This window comes from Hippoglossus hippoglossus, chromosome 17 (genome assembly GCF_009819705.1).
Source record: "Hippoglossus hippoglossus isolate fHipHip1 chromosome 17, fHipHip1.pri, whole genome shotgun sequence".
NCBI classification, from domain to species: domain Eukaryota; kingdom Metazoa; phylum Chordata; class Actinopteri; order Pleuronectiformes; family Pleuronectidae; genus Hippoglossus; species Hippoglossus hippoglossus.
The window spans coordinates 16,184,935-16,209,020 of NC_047167.1; the positions used below are offsets into that span (position 1 = coordinate 16,184,935).

Genomic DNA, 24,086 nt, shown 5'->3' on the forward strand with positions numbered 1-24,086 from the left:
CAGGTCTGATTTCTGTTAATTTACCACAGCGCTTATGTAATGTTTCAGTGATCCTCAGTGTTTGGATGTGTCCACAGATCCCTGGAATGATCAGCAGATAGGTTCGGGGGTAGTGTACACATATAGGAGAATACATATAATTGATTCATAATGGAAGATGCTGTCTTGATGCGTAACCCACTGACGTCCGAACTGATTTATTTTCAACTTAACATGTATCGAACTCCTCATTGATTTTCTCTCTTTCCTTCCCCTAATGCCCGGCGCTGCCATTGGACCATCTTGACGGATTCCCAATACCATGCATCTCTGCAGGTAAGCCAAACAAACACGGGACATTATGAACACACACACACACACACACACACACACACACACACACACACACACACACACACACACACACACACACACACACACACACACACACACACACACACACACACACACACACACACACACACACACTCGAGAGCAGCGGCCATATCGTGATATGCTGTTAAATGACACATCTGGATACAGAGATAGTCGGCCAGTTTCACCTTCCGTCTGCTCTGTTGATCTTCGAGCAGACAAAGCCTCGACTTATTGCCCTTCCACCCTCAGTATTACTAACAGCCAGCTGTTGGACTGCATTAATACCTGTGTATCAGTGAGGCCGAGCTCTGTGGCTGTGGCCATCTGGACATTGTGTGTGACAGCAGGTACCCCCGAGGGTCATGGCGCTCCATAAGAAATGAATATAATATTTGCCTTTTAATGAGCTCAAATGCCCAAAGAGTTTTAACTTTCTCCCCTGATATAATGTGCAAACAGCCAATCTACCCATGAGCCTTTTGATATGTTGACTTGGCTACTGTCACATTCTAATCATTTGAGGGATAGAGTCAAATTAAGGGGGGGGGACACACATTACTCTTTGGTTTCTGTGCTGAGTAGATTTTCAGTGTTATTATTTCTGACACGTGTGTTGTGAAGGGAAAGGAGCATATGGCCCGGGGCAGGTTATAAGCAGGGCAGTCGCAATGACGTATTGAGGTCTAAGGAAAGCCAATCATTCCACATCTTCTTCTGGAGCGTGGGGATGGCTCGTGGTGATAACCACCAGAGAGGATCACAGATGGGTTTTGCCATCCTCTCAGCTGGCCTACTTCCCTGCCACTCATCATAACACACCAATTTGTCCAATCCGCCTGCTCCTCTTCTCTTGCTAAGCCATCCGTGTAATTATTGTCTACGTTTTGGCCACGCTGCTGTTGAAGAGGCTTGTCTTATTGTATGCAGACTTTCCATATGGTTGGGACGAAGGTGCTGTTAGTGGTTGGTCAGAGCCCTGCGTGGCATAAGCAGAATATGAAGATGGACGATGCGTCTGTACTTCCTCCCACTCACAGAATCAAAAAAAAGTCCGTCCTCTGGGATGCTTTGGGCTTTGTTTAGCTGTGGGTCAGGAGGTTGAGCTGGTTCCCCACTAACCGGCCGTTCGATCCCAGTCTCCCCCACTCCACGTGCCGAAGTGCCCCATGGCAAGATGTTGAACCCCATATTGCCCCTGGTGGCTGTGTGTGATGAAGAAAGAGCGGCACACAGATTCAATGAATGAATGAATGAGTGTGTGTGTGTGAATGGTAAAACTGAATTGTACATTTTTGTAAGTGGTCATCAAGATTAGAACAGTGCTACTTAAATACAGATCATTTAGCATTCTGGCTCGACTTGCATGTTATAATGTGTCCTTTATGGGATTAGTCTTATTTTGATAAATGCTGTTACTGACTGTTTTTCATGCTCGGCAAAAGCAGATCAAAAATACAAAAAGGTGTGATTCATCAACTTCGTTTGCGATTCATCATTCAATATCTGCGTTGGCCTGAGCATTTGCCATTTAACATGTGCACAGGTTAATGTTGTGTGTCAGTCAAGAGCAACTCCTACAACCCTTCAGCTCTGACTCAGCTTTACAGATTGATAGAGATCCCTCCAGTTGTGTGGCAGTCGTGGGTGAGAGGTGCAGGTTTGAAGCTCCACTTGGCACCTGCCGAACGATTTGGGACTATTTTTACGCCTCTTAATTACTCGCTATCGACATGGGCAGCGTGGACTTGGCAGTGGGTGGCCACACGAAATCTAAAAGGCTTTGTGTGATAAAAATCAAATAACTTTCAGGTCTTTTAATGGGCACGATGCACGACTGAACATTTGGTGACTGCACACGTTATGTAACAGCCGCTCTCACCAAATGTGCAGCAACACGAATTTAAGACCAAGGCATTAATCAAATATCAAACGTGTCCTTATCAGCCCTGCTTTTATGAACCTTTATTGACTGTATATCTGCTTCACTCATTTCAATGTAAGCACCACTGAAATGGTTCGTCTGTAATGGATTGAAAATGTATAAAGTGCAGACAGTGACAGCAAATAACTTATGCAGAGTTATATATATTTTGTTCACGTTTCTGTCTTTAGAAATCATTTGGATAAGAATGTTCTATTTATTTATTTAGCAAAACTATTTTCAGCAGTTTCAGCACTGGTATCATTTATTATAGTTTACGGACGAACATAACCCTACAGCTGAGGTTGAACAGATTTTAGAGGTATGAAGGATTTAAATACTCTGACATCACAGTAAATGTAGGCAGTAGTGGACTGTTTCTAATGCAGGGTTCAAAGGGTTAAGTACCAATATGTTAAATCCTTTAACAAAATGTTGTTGGATCAGGAACTATTACTACTAAAGATTCCATCTTTATAATGACACCTCCACACCTAAACCTCTATAATAACATGCCATTTATAATTCAGTTTTACCTCTACAAGCAGTATTTGTAAAAGAAATTACATGTTTACTCACACACTCGTTACAATACCGTGCTGTTTGTGTCGTAGCTATGCTTTTATGTGTTTTTTGGATGCTTTTAGTAACATCAGATGCTATATGCGCTGTAATTGACTTGAAGAGATGAGGCTTGAAAACAGCATCTGATGGTGATGGGAGGCTTCTGTGATCCACACGGCTCCAGTCTTTCTTTACTTGCTTGGCTTTTACAGTCCTGTTTCTGTAATGACTGTAAAATCAAAGAGGAAGACGCTCCGGCACAGGCGGCGCAGGCGTCCTTCATGTCCGCCCTGTGGTGGGGTTTATGGCTTCTGCGACTGAATGGAGTTGTGTAAGATCTGCAGCCTCATACTTAAAGAAGAGCATCATAAATCAACTGGCACAGACACAACAGCAGCGCTCAACTTCAGAGTTGCCCTCCTCTTCTTCCTCACTCCCCCCGTTATGCCATCTGGAAGAGAAGGAAATGACTGCGAGATGATGGTGTCATTTTTTTTTCTAAGACCACTACTGATGGATCACCAGGCTCTCAGAGTATGAATATTGATAATGACGGCAATTTGGATGAAAAGGACAGAAAAATGTCTTTTCTTTTGGTACGTCACCGCTGCTCTTCACATTCCTCCGATGCGCGTTGAGCCCATAATTTGTCAAGTGGCAAGAGTCGCCACTTTTCCTTGTCTCATCAACTTTTCCGAATGAAGGGGGAAGCCTCCGAATGTGTGTTTTCAAGGATTCTTTCAGCATCACATAGTCGGGTTTTGGCGAGAGCATCTCCTGAAAAGCCTCCAAAACTTAGAGAAAATAGAAGCTGATGCAATTCTTTCCACGCTACAGTCGGACTTAGCGTTTCTTTGGCCAGATGATTCGCTTTGCTGGTCCTGGAGTGTGAAATTTACTGTGACGCGCTCACTCTGTCTTTTGTGGTCTTCTCGCTCTATCTTTTGCAATCTTCCCATTCATTGTGCCACACAGTCTGCACCGCTTCTTCTTTTTCTCTCTCTTCTTCTCACGCACACAGATTTGGTCTCACTGAGGCCATAAATTATTTCAAGTGTTAGTTTTTCGCTTCTGTCTCACAATAGTTATCTAACAACAATGGGTTTTTAGAATTTATGTTGCACACAGGTGAAGGTTTCTGTGTTAGCTAGAACAGCACTTTAATAGGTTTTATCTTAATTACAGTCATACAACCTTTCTGTCTTTTCACTATTTGTGATAAATTGAATAAAAATAACAAGCCGGTACAGAAGCACACAAGTCATTACAGTTGTTTTCAGACATGAACTCAAATATCTAGAACATTTGGTTCAGACATTTTCCAGATTCTGCATTTAATGCAGCAGGAAATTGTCTGAGTCAGATGTAACAACAGGGAGAGCATGCAGGACGTGATATAGAAGTTCTGCTGGGGAAATCGACAGCACATTTTAAGGAAAATGTCTGGACTTCAGTGCAGTTGCCTGTAAAATGTCCCCATTTCAATTCCTCAGAGGTAAAATCCTCAGAATCTATGTTTTATCCAAGCATATGACCTGATTTGATAAAATCTGTCCTTGTCTTTGTCTTTCACCTTAAATATGTCCTTCTCCCTTAAGTATGTACAGAATCCTTGAAAGGTGCCATAAAATTTAAGTTATCATTATGTCTGAAAGCAGCAAAATTTGCATTACACCTTTATCTCTATTTTGTTGAATGGCTTCATGTGGCCTCCCGTAGCCTCTCTTGCATTGACTATACTACAACAGCATCATGTCCTGTTACTAATAAACAGCTTAACACCTTTCTGAAGCACCAAGACATGGGAGCATCCGGTCTCCGTGGCCATGCCTGGCACATGACGGGAGGATGAGGAGGAGAATGGGACTCAGCCACCGGATGTGTAGTCAGGAACCAGTCATCAATCTCTTCCTGATCCCTCCGCTCACCCCCCTGTTCACCACCATCTGGAGAGGATGCCAGGGACTGGCCTGGTGGCAGAATTAGACTCGCAGCCTCGGAGCGCTGCCAGGCTCGAGAGGAAAATCCTGGAGGAAAAAGGCCTCTCTGCACTTCACGCTTGTCTGTCCTGCGTCCTTGCTCTGCGGTGTTGGACTGCAGCCGGCGGTGCTGACGTAGGCTGCCCTGCCTCTCAACAAGACAACATCCAGCTCATCTGGCATCCAAAAAACATGCCCATAAGAGCAAATCCCCTGAGCGTGGATTAGTCGCAGGCTGCAGGGAAGCATCAGTTTTGGGTGCATTGCAATCAAGCAGCAGCCTGGATCAGTGCAGTCGCTCTGTAATCTTTTATAATCTTTACTTTGCAGGTTTCATTTAGCAGCATAAAAAGGATTTTCTTCTCCTCCTCTCTTTGCGGTGACCACCTAATTTTAAGCAGTTAGGGTCGAATTCGATGTAGAGGTGCCCGGTCTCTTTCTAAGCTCTATTCCTCGGAGAGCACTGAACTGCAGAGAGCTGTCTTTCTCCAGGTAATGAGAGCGCTAGCTGCCTAATAGCTGGCTGCAAGAATAATGAGACCAAAGATGCTCTGAGCATGTGTTCACAGTGCTGCTGTACTTTAATATCGGCTGCCATGGGCTACTCTCTGTACTAATAATACTCTTCCGTGTGTGGATGATGGAGAATGCGACAGACACTGTCAGCTCTGACCCTCTTGTCTTTGGATTCAAAGCAGGGCGGCTAATTGGTGATGTGAGCAGAGATGGAGAATTAAGTAATCCGCTCTCCATGGTTACCCAGGTTTTATGCTTACAGCAAAGCTACAGTAAGGAACATTTTGTCTCCGTCAGTGTTGCCGCTAAGCCAGATGGAATTCATGCTGCATGGAGAAGTCATTTTAGTTCGCTCAGTGGACCTGCTGCTGCCAAAGACGTCTGATTATCTCCTTCTCCATGCCTCTTTCACCCCATCGCTGCTAGCTGTAGCCAAACTAGCCATAATAGACTGGTGGCTACTTCTTTGCCTTCACCTTTTACATCCCGCGGGCTCTGCAGGGAAAAAGAGACGAGGAGGAACAGGAAGTTATAATAGGCTGTTTGAGGGGGCGGGGATGTTTGTTGGGGAGTGGGTTGCCAGTGTTTGCGTGTGTGTGTGTTCACAGACTTCACGGCCTTGAATATGAGCCATGACTCTCATCCCGCGAGAGGAGCTCATCCTCGCTGATGATGTGCCTCTGATGGATTCCCTCCCCCCCCCGCAGTAATATGGGTCACGGTCATGAGGGATCTTCAGTCAAGTCCAACGCGACTACCACTTTACTCGGACTGATATCATTTTGCTACAAGGAGCTGAAGCCAGGATTTTAGAAAAACAAGTCCTGCCCCCATCCTCGGAAAACAATCACAATCGTATTTTATTCATCCATCCATCCATTATCTCTACAGCTTATCCTTTAGCGGTAGAGGAGGAAGTTGGAGCCAATGCCAGCTGACAGGCAATAGATGGGATACACCCTGGACAGGTCATCAGTGTATCACAGGGACAACATACAGAGACAACAACTATTTACACTCACTCGACTCAGGGTCTCAACTAATCCCAGTCTTTGGACAGTAGGAGCAAGCTGGAGAACTCCACACAGAAAAACCCTGGCCAAACTGGGATTCGAACCGGGAACCTTCTGGCTATCAGTGCTAACCAGTACAATTTCTTTCTATATGAATATCTAAATGGTGGTTTAAACCAATTTCAACACTGCCAGCAATATAATCTGCGTGAGCTATGGCTATTTGTGTTTTATTTTGTCGACCAAAGAATTGTCTCATTAAATATTGTCCATGTGCACGTTTGTAATCTGAGTCTCCTTCTGAGTTGCAAACACAAAAAATGAAGAGGACATCACCTCAGTATTCTGACTGGTATCTACCGTAGCTCCAGCTCGGTGCAGCGCTCCTACCTAACTCTACTGTCACACCATTTTAAGATCTTACGGGTTTTTGCATAAGGTGATTATGAAAGCTGAGTTTCAGAGATTTTCATAATTGTGCTGCAGCGCAGTCAGGATTTGAAATTGAATCGTGTCTAGACGGAAAAGCTGTAGTTGTGTTTTTTTTTTTTTAATGGAGGATTCATGCATGTTAGAGAAAACATGGAGGCAGGAGTTGTTCTTCTCCAGCATAAAAATAAATGTTGCTCTGACCCGAGGGGTAAACACTACCTGAGCCTCTCGAATTGGCTTCTCAAATAAAAGGAGTTTTTTCTCATTTAAATTAATTTACCAGGAAATTGCTGAAGTTTGGGAAGGGTAAACAAGTCCCCCCCCATTACATAAAGAACATAAACACAACCTGTTGGTGTACAGATTTACAGAGCGCATGCATTTCCCCTCCGGCTCCGTTCAGCCGTGCAACCAGGGCCGTGGTAATCAAGGCCTGGCATGCCACCTTGGATTTGTACAATATGTGCGCGTATTGTTTATGCATGTAGTGATTTGTAAGAGAAACAGCATGGAGCAATATGGTTTGTCCTCCCATAATGTATCGTCGGCCTCGCTGTGAAAGCAAGGTTTTCTCTTCTACCTCCCTCCCACTCTCTCTCCCTCCCTCACCCTCTTTCCTTTCTCTCGCTCTCTGCAAGGGTGAACGTGGGCGGCAGTACAGAGCATGACAGCAGTGCTCTGTTGAATGTAGACTAGAAATGAGGAATAAAGAAAAGAAAATACAACACCCATGAAAGCACTGAGGCTGTCCTGATAGAGGTGTTTTGTTGTTTTGTCTCATTTTGTGTTGTGTGCAGTTGCGGAGCTGTGCCACCATTTTGTGGCGTTTGCGCGCAAAAAGGACGATTGCTTGACTTCTTGTAATTGGAAGTTGGAAATCTGTAATTGATGCCGATTTTGTGTATTAATCTCCAGTTTGACTGTGCTGATTAACGTTGGAGGATGTTTTGTCTGTGTTCATGCCGGAGGATGTTTGCGTTCCATAAAGCTTGTGCTTCTCGGTTTCTCTTTATGTAATCTTCCATTTCCTTCCATCGTCTGCACTCCTGCTGTGATTTGTACAGCGAAGGACTCGTCAACGGTGACACTGATGAGCGTGTGTGTGTGTGTGTTGTGTGCTGCGTGCCCTTGTGCTTCATAGTGAGTTTGCCTGTGCATGTCACGCCCCCTTTGACAGAGCAATGGCACTGATGAATGCAACAGCAGCCGGGCTGAACTGAGCGTCATTTCTGATTCTGTCTCTCCCTTTTTTTTCTTTTTGCTTATCTCTCACTCTTTCACTATGACACAGAAGCAAACAGGAGATTTCAATTTCAGATTTCAATTTCCTAACCAGTGTTGTTTCCTGATAGAAAGAATAAAACGGTGCTGGTTAATCGGACGGCTGCACAGCGTTCAGACTGGGCGTGGAATGGTGGCTGCCATGGCTCGCTGGGTGACGAGTGACTGTGCAAAAAAAAATCACTGGAGAGTGGATTATCTGGATGGCTCAGTGAAATACCTTTTAAAATGATGTTTCTGAATGATCTTAATTAGATTTTTAATTTAATGTAGCCGCAGGTCATTTAGAATTAAATACGAACAACCTTGTCACTTTGGATAATGTATAAAAAGTGTTATAATCTATAAAGAGTGTTTGATTTGTATTTGACGACCTCCTAATGTGGCTCCTGTTATGTAACTGAAATGATGCTGTTTGCTGAGATTACCCAGTAGTTTGTGTTTGATAATTGATTTTGATCATGCCTTTGGATTCTTATCACAGCTTCACTTCTGTATGTATAAATCTCTTTGGTGAAATCATCTCACATTCACTGATGATTATTCTTATCGATCGGAGCTTTTTGTCGAGGGTCCATATCATTTTTTCACTCGTGTCCTATTTGTGTGGAGATAGAAGACTGTAGCAGTTTATGCTCTTTGTCATCTATAACAATGAGAGAAAACAGTGGCATAAATGCAGCTTCTTTCATTTCCTCATGTCGAATCTCACATTTATCTGGAGACAGACCAGTAACAATTTGAGCATCTGGTTTGCTCACACAAAGCGACAGGCAGATGTCGGAATAAATTCATGAATGAACGGATGAATGAGAAATGAACCGTTGTGCAAGTAAAATGTAAAACAGAATTTGTCTTGACACTTAAACAGGCGCGAGGGTTTAGAGGGTTGCCTAGGCAACTGGTTGCCTGTGCGATGGATGGGCAAGTGGGCGTGGAGTCAACAGGGGTTTGTGGGCCGGTGCGAGTGGAGGCAGGCGATTGGCACACGCCGCACGGGGGCCTGTTGCCGATGATCTGACAGCGATGTTGACCCTCGTCCATCTGCTGCGAAACGAGGAGGGTCGCAACAACGTGGCAAATTGGGAGTACACCCCCCCCCCCCCGCCTTTGTGCAGCTGGAGGCCGACAGCGGTTTGTGAAAACATCAGTCAGGGGACACCTGGCCAGGAAGGATCTGTCCTCTCTTCAGCCTCAGAAGATTTTTTGGATTATAGTCGTTATAGATGTTGTGTAGAAGTGTGACACATCAGGGCTGTTGTCATGAGCTTACAGGTTCACATTCAGTGTTGTTATTTGATTGATTAGTGGACGGTATTTAAAATGCAGATTTTAAAAAGATTTATTAAGTCAGAATGTAGCTTCTCAAATGTTAGAATATATCATGGCTGCTTAATCTTACATCTTAAAGTTGCTTTTTTGCCAACAGGAAAATGAATAAATAATCAATATAGGTGCAGATTATAGTTCTTTTAACCTGAATATTCTGTTGTTTTGGACTGTTGGTAACTAATAATTTGAATACCGTATTATGGGCTGCAGGATATTGCCATTTTATTGACCAAATAACGAATCAATCATCCATTTTTCATCCCAATAGTCCAGTTCACACTTTCTCTCACTGACCTTTCACCTGTTGGTGTTAAGAGCTGTGAATCCTGTGTGAACTGCTGCAGAGGAAGGTTCAGGATCTTGTGGTTTCTACATTAGTTTGCACTGTAACCACAGTGAAGACCCCTCTGACCACACTGTGTTGATTGTGACACCCTCGGCTATAAAAAAACAGGTTGTTTGTTCACATGGAAACAACAGCAGCTGCCGTATAGGTACATTTATAAAAGGCAACACGTGAATAATATTCGCTCTGCTGTAAGAGCCTAATAAGCATTACCTACAAACATACAGTCCCCCAGTTCATTTGCATTGAGTAGCGTGTCATTTAATAGCTAATTATTTGCATAAATCTGAAGCCTCTCTGCTGCATTTTTCTCCTCGGCCGGTCAACTCAGCCATTTTGTTCTTACTTTGAGTGAGAGGCTGATCAACAGAGAGAGATTCCGCCGAGGAGACGCAGTACGTGGGCCACTACCCCACTGATGAGCCTCTTATGTAATAGCTGTCTTCCATCCTTACTGTGCACGCTGGTGGTGGAGTGTCTGCAGTGAGCTCCGGCTGAGAGAGTGCACTTTTGCATGATCACGGTTTACTATCTAAGATCCAGGCTTTAGGCACAGTCTATGCAAAAGAAATTCAAATAAGAAGCCAGGATTTGGAAAATGTCTCTCTATATTTTTTTACATTTAAACAAGCAATATCTTTGACCTTTTCTTCATTATTTTTCTACATTTAAAACACATTAAAACCAGGTCTATAGCTGCAATTGTTTTCTGATTGTCCTAAAGTATTTAGCATTTTCATATAGCAACAGTGACCTCCTGTGGAAATGCTCCGCCACCACATGCACACCAGCAGGGTTTTCTTTCTTGACCCGAGAGGTGAAACTCTGTTTATGCGCTTCAGCTGAAAGAGGAACAAAGTAGGTGCACTCCATCAAATTGAAGAGCGACTACGCAGGAGTCACCGCAACAAACGGCATTACCCATGAGCACCGGGGGGATGCAGAAGCAGAGGGTCTCTGTTGTGTTACGCCTGTCTGTGCACAGTACGTGGGCAGAGCTTATGTTGGGATTTAGATGAATCTTCTCCGTTTATTGTGTCAAGGCTGTGCTCGCTTGTTGGCTAAAGTCAGATTAGCTGTTTGTTTACGCTCTGCAGCTGTCCCCGCTCCAGGGCGGTGCAGAGATGCTGTTATGTTTTTTTTTGTTATCTGTGGATCGCGCCATCTATTCAGAGTCTCTGAAAAAAAAAAAAGGTTCAGTGTGTCAGAATAAGTCAGCGTCCTGTGCCTCTTTGGTTGAGTGGACCGGGACAGATCGGCTCCGAGCGACTCCAGAACGTCCTTTTCCCCACATTGAAATCATGACTTTTCCTCCGCAGTGGTGTTATTTCCGTCTCATTATCTTTTTCTCAGGGCAAGTTTATGACAGAAGTGTTAGAGTAGCTGTTTGTGTCTTTACCTCCAGCCGCTATATGTTTGAAGCTCGTTGAGAAGTAGAAAGCACAGGTATGGAGGACCTCCATACCCCCTTTTCCACCAACCCCAGGTTCGAAGTCAGTGCCAAATCTCGAAACCCGTTAATTGTGTTTCTCGGCCAGAGAATAAGACCAATCAGACCAACCTGAACTTTGTGACCACCATTTAAATAAACAAAAAAACAGAGCTCGTCGTATGTGTAGTCCTCAAAGAAGTTTGAATATGTTATGGACGTGTCATGTTTGGACGACGAATTATGTTTTAGCAAAACGGGGAGCAACACCTGAAAAAAGACACTGTTGCTATTGTTGATGCTGGAAGTTGATGCTAGTTGATGCAAAGGTTCGCCATCTCCGTAGCAGCCCGGGTTCACCTTAGTTAACAGCAGTGAACAAACCAATTAAAACAACAGCAGATGGAAACAAGCTCCTTCTCTGATGCTCGTCAAATATCTGCTTTCATGCTTTCCTCCGGTAATAAGGCAGAAGGCAAGTAGGAATGTCTGACTCTCTGACGCTCACATGCAGAAAGGCGGCTGCTCCGTGACATTACTCGTCGGTGAGTAAGCATCGCCTCACGAAGACCTTGATCGGTGGATTAATATTTTCTCTAGGCTGTAGCTCTGTTGCAGCATGAGTCAGTGCGGGACCGTTAGAAGATATGGAGACACCAACAGGATCACAGCAGGCCGCGTAGCTATTTACATGTGAAGAGGATAATTAACAATCTGTCTCCCACGTATTATTTTTATTGGAATAGACATAAGAGTTGCCAGGAGAGAGAGAGAGAGAGAGAGAGAGAGTCTATTCACGGTCAGAGCCCCGACAGGATCTCTAGCAGGCCCTGGTCCTAAGTCTGTTTAAGTCAGGCCTCCTCGGTGGTGTTTGTTCCCGCAGCGAAGGTGCACGTGTCATGACTTTCTCCGTGTGTGCTTTTCGAAGCAAAGTCTACTCGGAGCTGGGGAGAGTGAAAAGCCAGCGCAAATCAGATTTGAATCCCGAGAGCAGCTGCTTATCTGTCAAAGTATTCCACGAGCAAACATGTATTTACCTCCTCGCGCAGTTTACACAGGAAGTCGTTTGAGCAGCAGGAAATTACCATTGAGACCGACACCGTATATAATCGCTTGTTTCTTCCAAAAATGTTCTGTGTTGACGCTCTTCTCACACACGCACACAAACACACACACACATATCCTCCTGGGCTTTCATTTCTGATAAATCATCAAATCTAGATGCCCATAAAACCCCTTGAGTCAAATAACTTTTATTTGCTGCAGCGGTGGACTGTAAAAGAACATTTCCATTACCGACAGACTCCCTGTCTCCAGCGCTTACAATGAGGGGGGAATTAATATCCGCCGGTTCGAGAGCCTCCAGCCCTATAGGTTCATCACTGCTTTAATTTATGCACAAGAATAAAATCAGCTTTGATTCTGAGCTGATCACCGCTCCGATCTGCTGAAGACGGCGGTCCTCACAACGATCAGTCATTGTGACAGCGAGGCTTTGTCTTCCAGCTCACATTAGGTCCCAGAGATTATCACTTGACGTCAGCTCAGGATTAATCGAGCTCTGTCACCTGAAGACACGCATGTGGATGCTCAGTGGTGGTTGGCAGATAATGAAATACGCTGCGGTCAGAAAATGAGCATCATCTAATCGTGCGATGGCATCATCCGTCTCCTTTAGTCGTGGTAATTGATACGAAACGACCCCTTTTCCAGCTTGTTTCAATTTAAACTTTGGCTCTTTTATTGGCTTTCAGGGAGTTAAATCATCTGTTTGATCCTGGTTAATGGTGCCCTGTGCATCACAAGGTCCACTGTGCCTCTGACTGCATACCAACACAAAGGAAGAACATCAAAGTCCTCATGAAAAGTCTGTTTCTGTGCAGATGCTTCTAATAGGAGAAACCAGTCAGGTCTGATTTAGGTTTGATTCCTGTTACAGCATTTCCCATCATTCTAAGACTGTGGGTATCAATTATTATCACAATATAATTTCCTCAATAGCAGGGGCAGATCCAAGGGTGGGGCCAGGGGGCAAGTATCCCCCAAAAAAGTGACTTACCAACAATACTAATGATAAATATGATATTTTGTTTTCTAAGACCTCTAAAACACAATGTGCTTGAACAGGAAACAATTTTCTGAATATATTCATATACAAACAAGGAATAACTTCAATGTGCACCTTACTGAATCAGGTATTGTACATTGATGTTGGACATAGAATTGGCCCCTCTGTATAAATTGTGGCCCCTGATTCAGAAAAGTCCTAGATCCACCATCAATAGCTGATCAATAGCAATATAACAAAAGGTGCATTATATATATATATATATATTGATATATTTCCAATGCATTGTGCAACCCTCTCAAATCTAAGAAAGTTTGGTTCGACCAATCTTTGGTTAAATGCTCACAACACTCTGCACATATCTGTATTTTTGAGAAAACAAGCAATAACCACGTGTGTCAGGGACAAGGCAACACCAACTCAGTGCAGCTTTACATTGCTTTGCTCCACAGGCTTGGGTCAGGTTCGGGTCGGGCTTGGTTGTTTTTCTCTCTACAGTCTTTTCAAAAGGTTAATCACCAAATAGATGTGGAACTACTCCCCTGAAACACAACAAAGCTGTTTGTAAAATGTTGTTCTCTGCTTGACAAGATCCGCTCTTCAGTTGTTCGGGGCTTGGCTGACATACAGACAGTTTATAGCTGGGATATTGGATACCTTTCCTGTTCATGAAAAAGATGCCATCATGAAAGTCTATTCAGCTCCTGACTAATATCTGGCTGCTCGTTCTGTCATTCATAAAGTTCTTTATCAGCCCTTCTGACTGTAGCAGCTCTGTTTCATCAGATAGACGAGACCTGGTTTATGAGACAGCGGGGCTGATGTCGATATAATGCCGGCCATCCTGCAGCTGTCACTGGGATGAGGAGCAAAACTGACACTGCTGCTGTGCTGATCTCATTGGCATGCAGCCGCAGTGGCCGGGCAGCCGCCTCAGACTCGACTCGGACAACTGCTCGATCAGTCAAAAATAACAGCGAGTTACACGAGCCTTTACCTTCTGATCCCCGAACACCGACCTTGACCCTCCTCTGTTTGAACTGCCTCCGTCACACAAGAGGTAAAACAGAGGGAGACTTGGAATCCCAGTTATTTTTTTGCACTGCGTGGTGTCTTTCCACCATCGGCTGTGAAACAGTGAAGCGTTATAGCACCTTTCAGCAGGTTTCTCCCCCCCGTTAGTGCACACACCTGTCTCTTCCTGCCAGGAGCCCAGAAATAGTGCACTGCAGCAGTGTGCTTCTCCGAGGGGCGGGCGGCCACGTGACCTCAGAAACTATCGTACCTACGGAGATGCCTGAGTAAAAATAGCAGAACCGTCATATCTCCTCCTAGTGCTGTAGATCAGGGAGTGCGGGGGGGCTTCCCCTGAATTGCATTAATCCTGGAGTGACTACAGTTATTTATCACACAGGATTACACAGAAAGAAAATCACATTATGGACTCGCATCTTCCCAGAGGGTGTGGGTGCAAATGAAGGCGGTGAATCTTGGTGGTTTTTGAAGTGGCAGTTATTCGTTATGGTCTAGTTAAAGAACAGGTCTCCCCTCGCGTGGGGACGCTGCTGCTGATGCAGTACTCGGCGAGCGCGGGGGAGGGCGGAGGGCTGTGGGCGGGTGGCATCGAGTTAAGGATGAAGAGACGCAGAAGGTGGGAGGCAGAGGAACCTGGAGGAGATCACGTTCTTGTGTAATTTCTGCTGCTGTAAGGATTGTTTTGCAGTAGACCAAACCAAAATCCTCAGCTCATTATCAGCTCCTTTTAGTGTGTGTGTGTCTGTGTGATACTCAAACACAATCCACTTCAGTGGCGAGGGGGAGAAATCAATTGCTGAAAAGTTGGCATGCATTGGAAGTGGAGGAGGTTATGACACTTTAAATATCAAAGAGGCCGTAATGTTGAGTAATACACGCTGCACATGCTCTTTCATACATTATAACTTATCATTATGTGCATTTAAGAGCTCTCTGGCATATGAAATATATATAATTCGCTCTTTCTCATTATACGCCCATTTGTCGCAATTAGAGTACATTTCCGTTGCTAATATTCCTTTTTAATTCACATGGAAACTTACAGAAATGTTTTAGTCGTGTTTCCGGAAATTAGTGCAGTGCGTCAACATTCTGGCTCTGATGCACAGAAATGTGACATCTCATCGTTCCCATGGATGTTTGTTTCACAGTCTTAACTATACTTGTACGGCAGGTGCATGCTGGGACACTCTCCACAGAGCTGCACGGAGTTATTAAATATATCTCTTTGGAACCGCAGATATGCGCCACCATTAAATTGACTAGATCCTGACACTTCCCGACGGGAGATCTCCCCCTTGTCTAATAAAGATGGCTTGTCAGCATTTGGAAGAATTCAATCCCGGGGGGCAGGATGTAAGTCAGAGCAAGTCGAGAGGATCTTCTTGTAGTGATTTTCTGCAGTGTTTAGATTGATATCAGTTAATGTGAATTCTGAGTATATTTTATATTTTTCGCTCCAGGTTGAATACAGAGCACTCGTCTCTTCACATGTTATCTCACGCATGGGTTTCACCCCTCGTGTTACATCAGCGGAACAAAACAGTTCTTTTCATTTTGCTGATTTGGTGTGTGATTTTTTTGAAAAAAAGCATTTGTTTTGTGACAGTTATTTAAAAAAATAAAGTCTGTATTCTTGGTTGTCAAAACCTGACAAAGACTCTGCGGTAAAACATCAGACGGAGGCTCAGAAACTGTGCATTCAGCAGAATGCGGTGCCCTGCAGAGGATCTGATCTTCTGATCAGCAGTTTGGAAATCCTCACGTTTAACTTCAGAGAGGAAACAAAGATGAACATGTGTCTCCATATCACCGTCACGTTAAGCTGTGGTATTTGTTTCCCAATGTCCCAGGAAGTCCATCTATTGCACTTATGACAGTCCTGGGAGAGGGATCCCTCACATGCGGCTCTCTCTGGGGTTTCTATCTTTTTTTAGGTAGCTTTCCCTTCTTGTTGAGGGTTGAGGACAGAGGGTGTCACACCTTGTTAAGCCCTATGAGAGAAATTGTGATTTGTGAATATGGGCTATAAAAATAGAATTTGATTGATTGATCTTCCGTCTGCTGTTTTCTGACTCAGCTGACATTATATCGAAAACCCCTCCAGCCAGCCTCATTTCTCCACTTTGCAGGAAACACTGGTTCTGCCACATCATCACTCAGCGTCTCCACGTCCTTCTATGTAATAACACTCAGTGTCTCCGGCTCACCTTGACCTCCTGTCCGTGCCCACATCCCACACGACGGAACCAACAAGCATGATGAAATGCTTCCTCCTCCGGAGTGCCGGGCAAGATACAGGATTATATGTCATTATGTAAAGGGCACCTAAAAATGTCAGGATGTGGGTGTAATGTAACTACTCCATACTGACTTTGACAAATAGAGCTGCCACGGAGCTTCACCAATTAGGATGCAGATGTTTGCGTCGGCCTCTGTGTAATTCAGCCCCTGTAGACGACTACTGAGCTGGAACTAAGCTTCGGTGTCTGTGTGACTGAAGACGTGTTCTCATCCTGAATACTGATGCTTCTCATTCCTGAGAGACGCTCAGAGCGTGTAGGTAGGAAGGTTACTTTATTCACCCTAAAGGAAATACTGACATTCACATACATTAACTACTATTCTAAAATATAAAGGTACATATATTAAGCATCCTGGTTAAAGCTGGGGTAGGTAACATTTTTGGTATTTTTGCACAATCATTTTTTTTATCACCTTGCAGCAATCACAGGCTTGTTGGCCGTTGGCTGTTCTACTGAGCAGCTCCGTGTGCACATCCCTTCGATGTAAATCCTGCCCTTAATTAACAGAGGAAAATCCTGCAGAAAAATTGACACTATTCCAGCATCGGCAACAGCTTCCATAGCAACTGAAAAAAAAGGAATTAAAGCAAAAATAGTTTAAATGAGTCAGGCAATAAATGCAATAAAACGTGTGTTGCATGCACACATGAAGTGCACCATGCTCATCTGGTGGGAGGGGCTCAAAGACGGAGAGCCTCCATTCCAGGATGTTGAACGTCCCGGGGCAGAGACTCAACAATTAATCAATTATTCCACCTACTTCAGCTTTAAGGTATCAATATACATCCATGTGCAGTTAATATACCGTTTTGATGAATTTTCATGCTAAAGCCTCACATTTGAATTTGACCTATGCTAGCTGAAGGAGGGAATCTGTATCCATGTATTCGGTGTGTTTGAAATTTAGATTTTATATTTAAATGGATGTTTTGTAGAGGTTTTCCCTTGTTTACTACATCCTCTGCCTTTGTGTCCACGCTCGAGCACCGCGCACCACGCTAATTATCAGTAACCGCGTTACCACGGTGCCCGTCCCACTGACGGCCTCTTAACCTGAACTTGTGGAGCGTGACTTCACCGTCAGTCACCTGTGGAACTAAATGTCCCAGAGCTGCTTCACACGCTGTGGGTTTGAGATTATCATCAGTCACAGATATGCGAGTTAAACGAACACAACAACCAATTAATCCCACGTTGAAAAACAGAAACTGTGATGCGTCATCATTATCCCAGAGCCATTATCTGTTGAAGACTGATTACATAAGTGTTTGCAATGTTGTGTCAGTGGCACTATATCGAGGGAGGAAACGCCGAATCTTATCACACAGCTTTTTTATTTTAGTAAACCTGAGGGTTCGTGAACTGCATCAGCTTGATAGAAACAAATAAAGACTGTGTTGGATGCCTCGGCAGCTGCTCCTGCAGGTTTGAATGCTATTAGCACTGTTTGGTGGTGGGGGGGGGATTTATTGGTGAATGATGGTATTCCTCCTGGCTCCTTTGTAAAACGGTGTTGTCAACTTCATAACGAAGCTTCCCGGCTTATTGTCTCAGCGTGCATGGGTGGCGCAGGAGCGGAGACAAAAGGCGTGGGAAATTACACGGGAGTTTGTGCCCAAATGTGACGCTATTCTTGGCCGTCGTTTTTTTTAAACTGCAAGGAATTAAATGAGGAAGGGAATGAAACAAAGTGTAGATTTATTGCTTCTTCTTTATATAGGTGCAGCATCTCAGAGCAACGTCAGATGCTGTATAGAAGAAAGGGTACATAAAGGTGATGTAAATAGCTGAAGTTACTTTACCACGTTGTTTTTCGAGATGACATAAGTTTGTGGTCGACTGACGCCGTGATCGACAGTTCCATTTATTCTAACAACTGCAGGAATAGATACGAGAAACAGAAGAAGGGACGAGAAAGCGGCCGAAGGCCAGATGGTGCGTGACAGGTTACAGATGTTATTGGTTGAAGGATGAAATTGGAGAGAGAAGATGATTCAGGTACCGTCACCACTTGAAGGCTGCAGATATTCGATGTTGGATAGTGAAATGTGCGAAGCTGCAACATTTTCAACAAAGCTTGAAATTGTGATTCTTTCCATTTAAATTGTGTTTCACAAACTGCGCCTTATACCTCCAACCTCATTTATCTGCTGCTTTACAGAGAGGCCAACAATTACAGCACATTAAAGCAATCACTGGCCATTATCCTACGTGAATTGATTCACAAGTATACTTCATCCTTGCTCCCTGTACATGACTTTTCTGCGCAACGAGGTAACAAAGCCAAATAATATAGACAGCGCTGCTTCTCCTGCATTAGAATAAAGATGACACCGGGCGATAGCTCCATCAAAGCTGTTGCATAAAAGTGAGTCTGCAGGCAAGTTTGAAAAGATGACACCAGAAGTAAGCGGGGGTTTGCAAACTAATGTGTAGAGGAGGAGGAGGACCGGGAGCCACCAGCCCACACAAACCTGCCTGTAAAAGAAGAGGAAAAAAAACACACTGTGCAAAGCTCCGCAGCTTCCTCCCACCTCCTCTCCTCTCACTGGTCATCTTGTCATCTCCTACAAACCGTTTGTGTTGCCTCCGCGTGTTTCACAGCCCTTTCCCGTCATTATTGAAATTCCCGCTGACCTTTTTTCTGTGTTTTGATTTCGTTTTTTTAACAAATCTGAGAAAAAACCTCACCCACAGTTTTTCTGCACCTTGAATCTCTCCAGCTGAGCCATCGGACGAATAGTAACGTGCCGCACGAGTCAAAAGGTCGAGACTCCCGCCCGCTCGGCCACCCGGGCTTCTACAGCTGGGGGGGGGAACAGCTACACAAACAAACAAAACACTGACTCCTGAGTATCATTTTCTATTCAAGCAAGTATCTTGAATGTCAAAGATTTTAATGAGGGGGACTTAATGCTTAATATGCAGCTTAGGTTACACAACCAGTGCACACTCATATTCACCGTCTCTCTCCCATTCCAACTGTCCTACGTCTCCGTCTCACACACACATACTATACAAATGCAATACACTTCTCTCTCTCTCTCTCTCTCTCTCTCTCTCTGTCTCTGTCTCTGTCTGTCTCTTTCTGTCTTTCTCTCTCCTTTCCTCAAAAAACCTGAATTTTAGAGACAGAAGCGTCTGGAATTTTTTCACAGCCTCCCACAGACGTCCTCGAACCTATCATTTTCTCTGCAGTGGAGCAATGGTGACGTATGCTTGTCGCTAGTGCAGCTGAATTTTAAAAAGCTCTACGCCCACGCTCGGTACCACTACTGCAAGCCTAATTATCATAAACTTTCCTCGCTGTCTGTAGCCCCTCTGTCTCCGTGTACCACTCTTCTGCCTTATTCACTTGCAGACAAAAATGTTTACGTCGATGCAGAAAGGGCTCTGGTATATTTGTCTTTTGAGAATTGGCAGGTCATTGTGTAATCACCTGGGTGTGGGGGGGCAATCAAAAACACGTGTTTGCATATCTCCACTGTGTGTGTTTGTGAGTGCAGCGGTACATGTGTTCCTGCACGCACAGATGCACAGATTGGCTTGAATCACACCCAAACTGTTGACATTGTGTCTGCGGGAGATTTTCATTATGGCATTTGGGGAAGAAATACTCTTGTGTGTATCTATTACCGTTTTCAGCGATGACAATCATTCCTGTTTGTGTTTTCTAATCAAATTATTCAGATGTTTCAGGGGAATTCGCTGTTTGTCAGACCCCTTTGTGATTTTTGTGGGGAGCCACGGCAAGTGTTAATTATGCCACAGTGAGCTGAGTAGTCACACCCAGGAAAACATCAACGTTGAGGGGAACTTACAATTAGCGGTGCTAATTTATTCCCACATTTTTCTTTTAAAGATGTAGTGGCAGCTTTTTTTTTAAGCTCCAGCTCGGCTGCCACAGTGGCACGATCCGTCAGGGAATAACCAGGTGTTATCAAAACTAACAGCAATATGGTAAATCAAATAAATTCAGAACTGAAGGCATAACAAATATAAAGAAATAACCGGTGGGCATTTAGTGCAGCACATTTCTCCGTCAAGGCCAAACAATCCCACACATGTCTATCAAACTCTTACAATAGAAGAATAGAAAGACAAAGAAAGTCTGATAATCTGCACCACACTGTACGAACTACATCTCAACCCTTTTTTGCACAACCAGACACGGATTAAAATATAAACTCCTCTGTGGAGGTAATAACTCCCCAATAATTTGAAATTGTTTTACAGACAGCCTCAGTAATCCTGTTATAGTATGCAAATGAGATCACACATTCCATAACTGCAGAGCTGCAAGTAATGATTATTTTTTACCGTCAATTTATCTGACGTTTATTTTCCAAGGTAATTATTTGCTCTATAAAATGTAGAGCGAGCGAAAAGTCCCCAATATTAAACTAGGACCAACATGTGATGTATAGAACACGATATATCTAGAGATGTTCAGGTTATGTAAGAGAATCATTTTTCATAATATAACTATTATGTACTGCTGTTTTTTTTAAAGATTATGTGCTTTCCAGGTGTTTTGATTAATAACACAGTCGGTTTTACTCCATGTGCTCTGTAGGCACTCGGTGAGGAGAGAGCCCATAATACCAGGCCCCTTATGAAACCACATTTATTTGGCTCCACACCAAATTGCACAAACCCATAAATATCAGTCCTCCGAACATCCCTGAATTTCTTCACTAACATCCGTGAATATCTCTCTGAGAAATAAACGAAAATGTTGATGAACGCACTGTCTCACAATGTTAAAGAAAAATGAAAATAATCCTGGATCAGCACCAAAATGTAATCCTCTCCACAAAGTTTCTGCGTAATCCTGCTAACAAGCAAACAAAGATGAGAACATAACCTCCTTGGCGGAGGTAAGAAGTTGTATAAGCCATTGTACCGATAAGCGATAAGAAGGATTTAGTAGCTGACAGTCATTACAAAACTATGCTCAACAATAATGCATCAACTTACTCTATATCCGACTATGTGGAAGCTGTTTGAGTTATTAGGGACGTTTTCACCCTAAACGACATTATAACCATTTTGAATACAATTAGAGCAAGAAAAAAAAGTATCAACACAGACATCCATGGAGTCGCGGACGTGGTCAATTTACATGATGTTAGTACGGCTCGTTAAAAAGTTTCTCTGAACGCTTTAATGAGCGACGAAGGAAACTCCATCTCCCAGTCTCGTCACGTTGGTCTCCATTCAAAACGAAGCAGCTTGCAGCCTAACAAGCCTAAATGCTAATGGTTTAAGTCTTCATCATATTTAAAACATGACCATACAGCAGATAACATGAATGTTTAATTATAGTTACACCAGTGAGCTCTAACGGTATCTTATCATTACTATTTAATGTTTTTGTCAATTGCTATTGAGATAAAGTTTTGATATGTATTTCTGGTCGTCATCATTTATTTATAGGCATGTCCAATTCTTCTTCTTCTCTCTATTTACTCGGAACAAAGTCTCATCATATTTTCAGTATTCTCTGCAGATAACATCAAATATGCAGTGGACGGCATCAGGAGTCATTTGGTTTGCCTGAAGCCTCGGGCAGAATCTCGTACACGGGTCTATTAGCAATTCAGGGCTTGTGTGTCGGGCGTGTGATGACGTTAATCACAGTTTCTGACTCCGTCCAATGAGATCAGTCATCTCTCCAATCAAGGACCCGCCTGAAAGCTGTGAATAATTACCTTCCACGTTGAGCTCCCCAGGTTCAGCAAAAACTCAGATTTACATTCACATGTTGGCAAGGGGGTTATATTTAAAAAGCATCGAGGAAAACATTTGTGTTCTCGCTGAACCCCCGTGAGTCACCGCTGCAATGTTTGACACCGATTTGTCATGCAAAGCCTCTCGCCAAACATCCCTGACTGATGCAGACGAGACGTGCATGTGTGCGTTTGGGCTTTCAGACAGTAAATCACACCACATTTGTCTTTTCGCGTGCTAGACGCTCATCAGGTGTCTAACGCAGATTATTTTTAAGTCGCTTCCTTCTTCTTGTCGCCGCGTTCGCCAGAGGAAGTAGACTGTCCTCTTGGAGAGAGGGTACATATGTGCACGGCCGTCTTCCTCACGCTGCTGACTCACGCTCTAATTCTGACGGAGGGGTTAGGAAGCTTTACTCGTGCGGCTTTGATGCATCATGCTATCTGCTAGACAACATAGTGTCTGTGTCCTTATATAAATACACCAGAGCGTCTGTCATGTCTGCTGCTCAGACATATCTGTCCCTGTTCATAGGAATGATTAAACTATCACAGCCCCTGAAACCTGCATGGACACATTTGAATAAATGCCCAAAATTTGACAAGTATATATCTCGAAGTTGCTTTGTGATGTGACTGTATGTACAGACAGTATACTTCTTTTTTTAAATATTTTTTTCACACAGACTAGCTTACACATGTGGACCAAAGTAGAAACTTTGAGCCTTCATAACAAAGGACATATAGAGTAAAGAAAGTAGTTTTCTGTCTAGATTTCTGTCATTTCGGTGTAATCCAACATCAAGTTCACAAAACTAAACAAGACACTTACACACTAATACAAATTCACTGAATAAAAAAGTCGAGGGATTTCTGTGTCATGTTGTGCCTGCTGAACACTCCTGTTGTGAACACGTCTGATCCCAACAATCTCCCGCTGCGTTCTTCATTTGTGAAAGGCAAGCACCCAATCGTCTTTGGCCTTTTCCAATAACGGCTGTGACAGAGGTGGTAACACACATGATGAGACACGTGATGGAAAAAATGAACAGAAAGACCTCTGTGCTGGTGGAGACTTTGAATGCAGCCCGAGGGAAGTCACACAGTTGGGTCAGAGTCATGTTGGCAAAACAACAGCAGTACAGTCACGTTTGTTACAGTGACGCATACATGAGATAAATATGTGACACGCACACACACACGCTGTGACATCCGCTCACAACCGGGCAGATGTGTAAACACGTACGGAGGAGGAGGCGGGAGAGGAATTCAGGAACCTCGAAACATGCCAATCCAGTTTTTCTGAATAACCCTCCCTGCTGCCATCAAGATACTATTACAAGAGGGAGAAAGCATTTAGCTGCGGGACAGAGGAGGAGGAGAGAGGGGGAAGACAAGAGGAGCTCTGTTACCTGGTCAGCGCGTTAAGATCCCGAGGATTTACCGCGACGCATGTTTCCTCTGGACCGAACCACAACAAAGACAACAGGATACTGGATTAACCTTAATCCTATCAGGGTTTCTTATGTAGAACCCTGCTAACCAACACCTGCATTACCAATCACCCGGAGGAAGCGACTTCCATGTGAACTGTGACACACGGCCTCTCTGGGCCACTTCATCAGGCTTCTGCTGGTAACCACATTATCAGGTCTGCATGGAAGAAACATCCCGGCTCCGGCACCATGCAAGTGCCAGAAGAGAGTGAGTTGTTTTTACAGACTTGATGGACAAAAAGCTGCAGAGGACTGAACTGCTGGAGCTGAGGAGAGATT

The 24,086-nt window shown here is 43.9% G+C and overlaps 1 protein-coding gene and 1 long non-coding RNA gene across 2 annotated transcripts in view; one reads left to right on the forward strand and one right to left on the reverse strand.

Moving 5' to 3' along the window:
* The window catches only part of LOC117778033, a 303,640-nt gene extending 285,082 nt beyond the window's left edge, over positions 1-18,558 (reverse strand). Inside the window, exons 1-2 of the long non-coding RNA XR_004616718.1 lie at positions 16,433-18,558; positions 7,863-7,869 (exon numbers count right to left, since the gene is read on the reverse strand). This is a non-coding gene — a long non-coding RNA (uncharacterized LOC117778033). The remainder of the gene's footprint in view (positions 1-7,862; positions 7,870-16,432) is intronic.
* Positions 1-24,086, forward strand: part of agap3 (ArfGAP with GTPase domain, ankyrin repeat and PH domain 3) — a 117,629-nt gene that overhangs the window by 17,062 nt on the left and 76,481 nt on the right. The gene's annotated exons all lie outside the window — the stretch shown is intronic.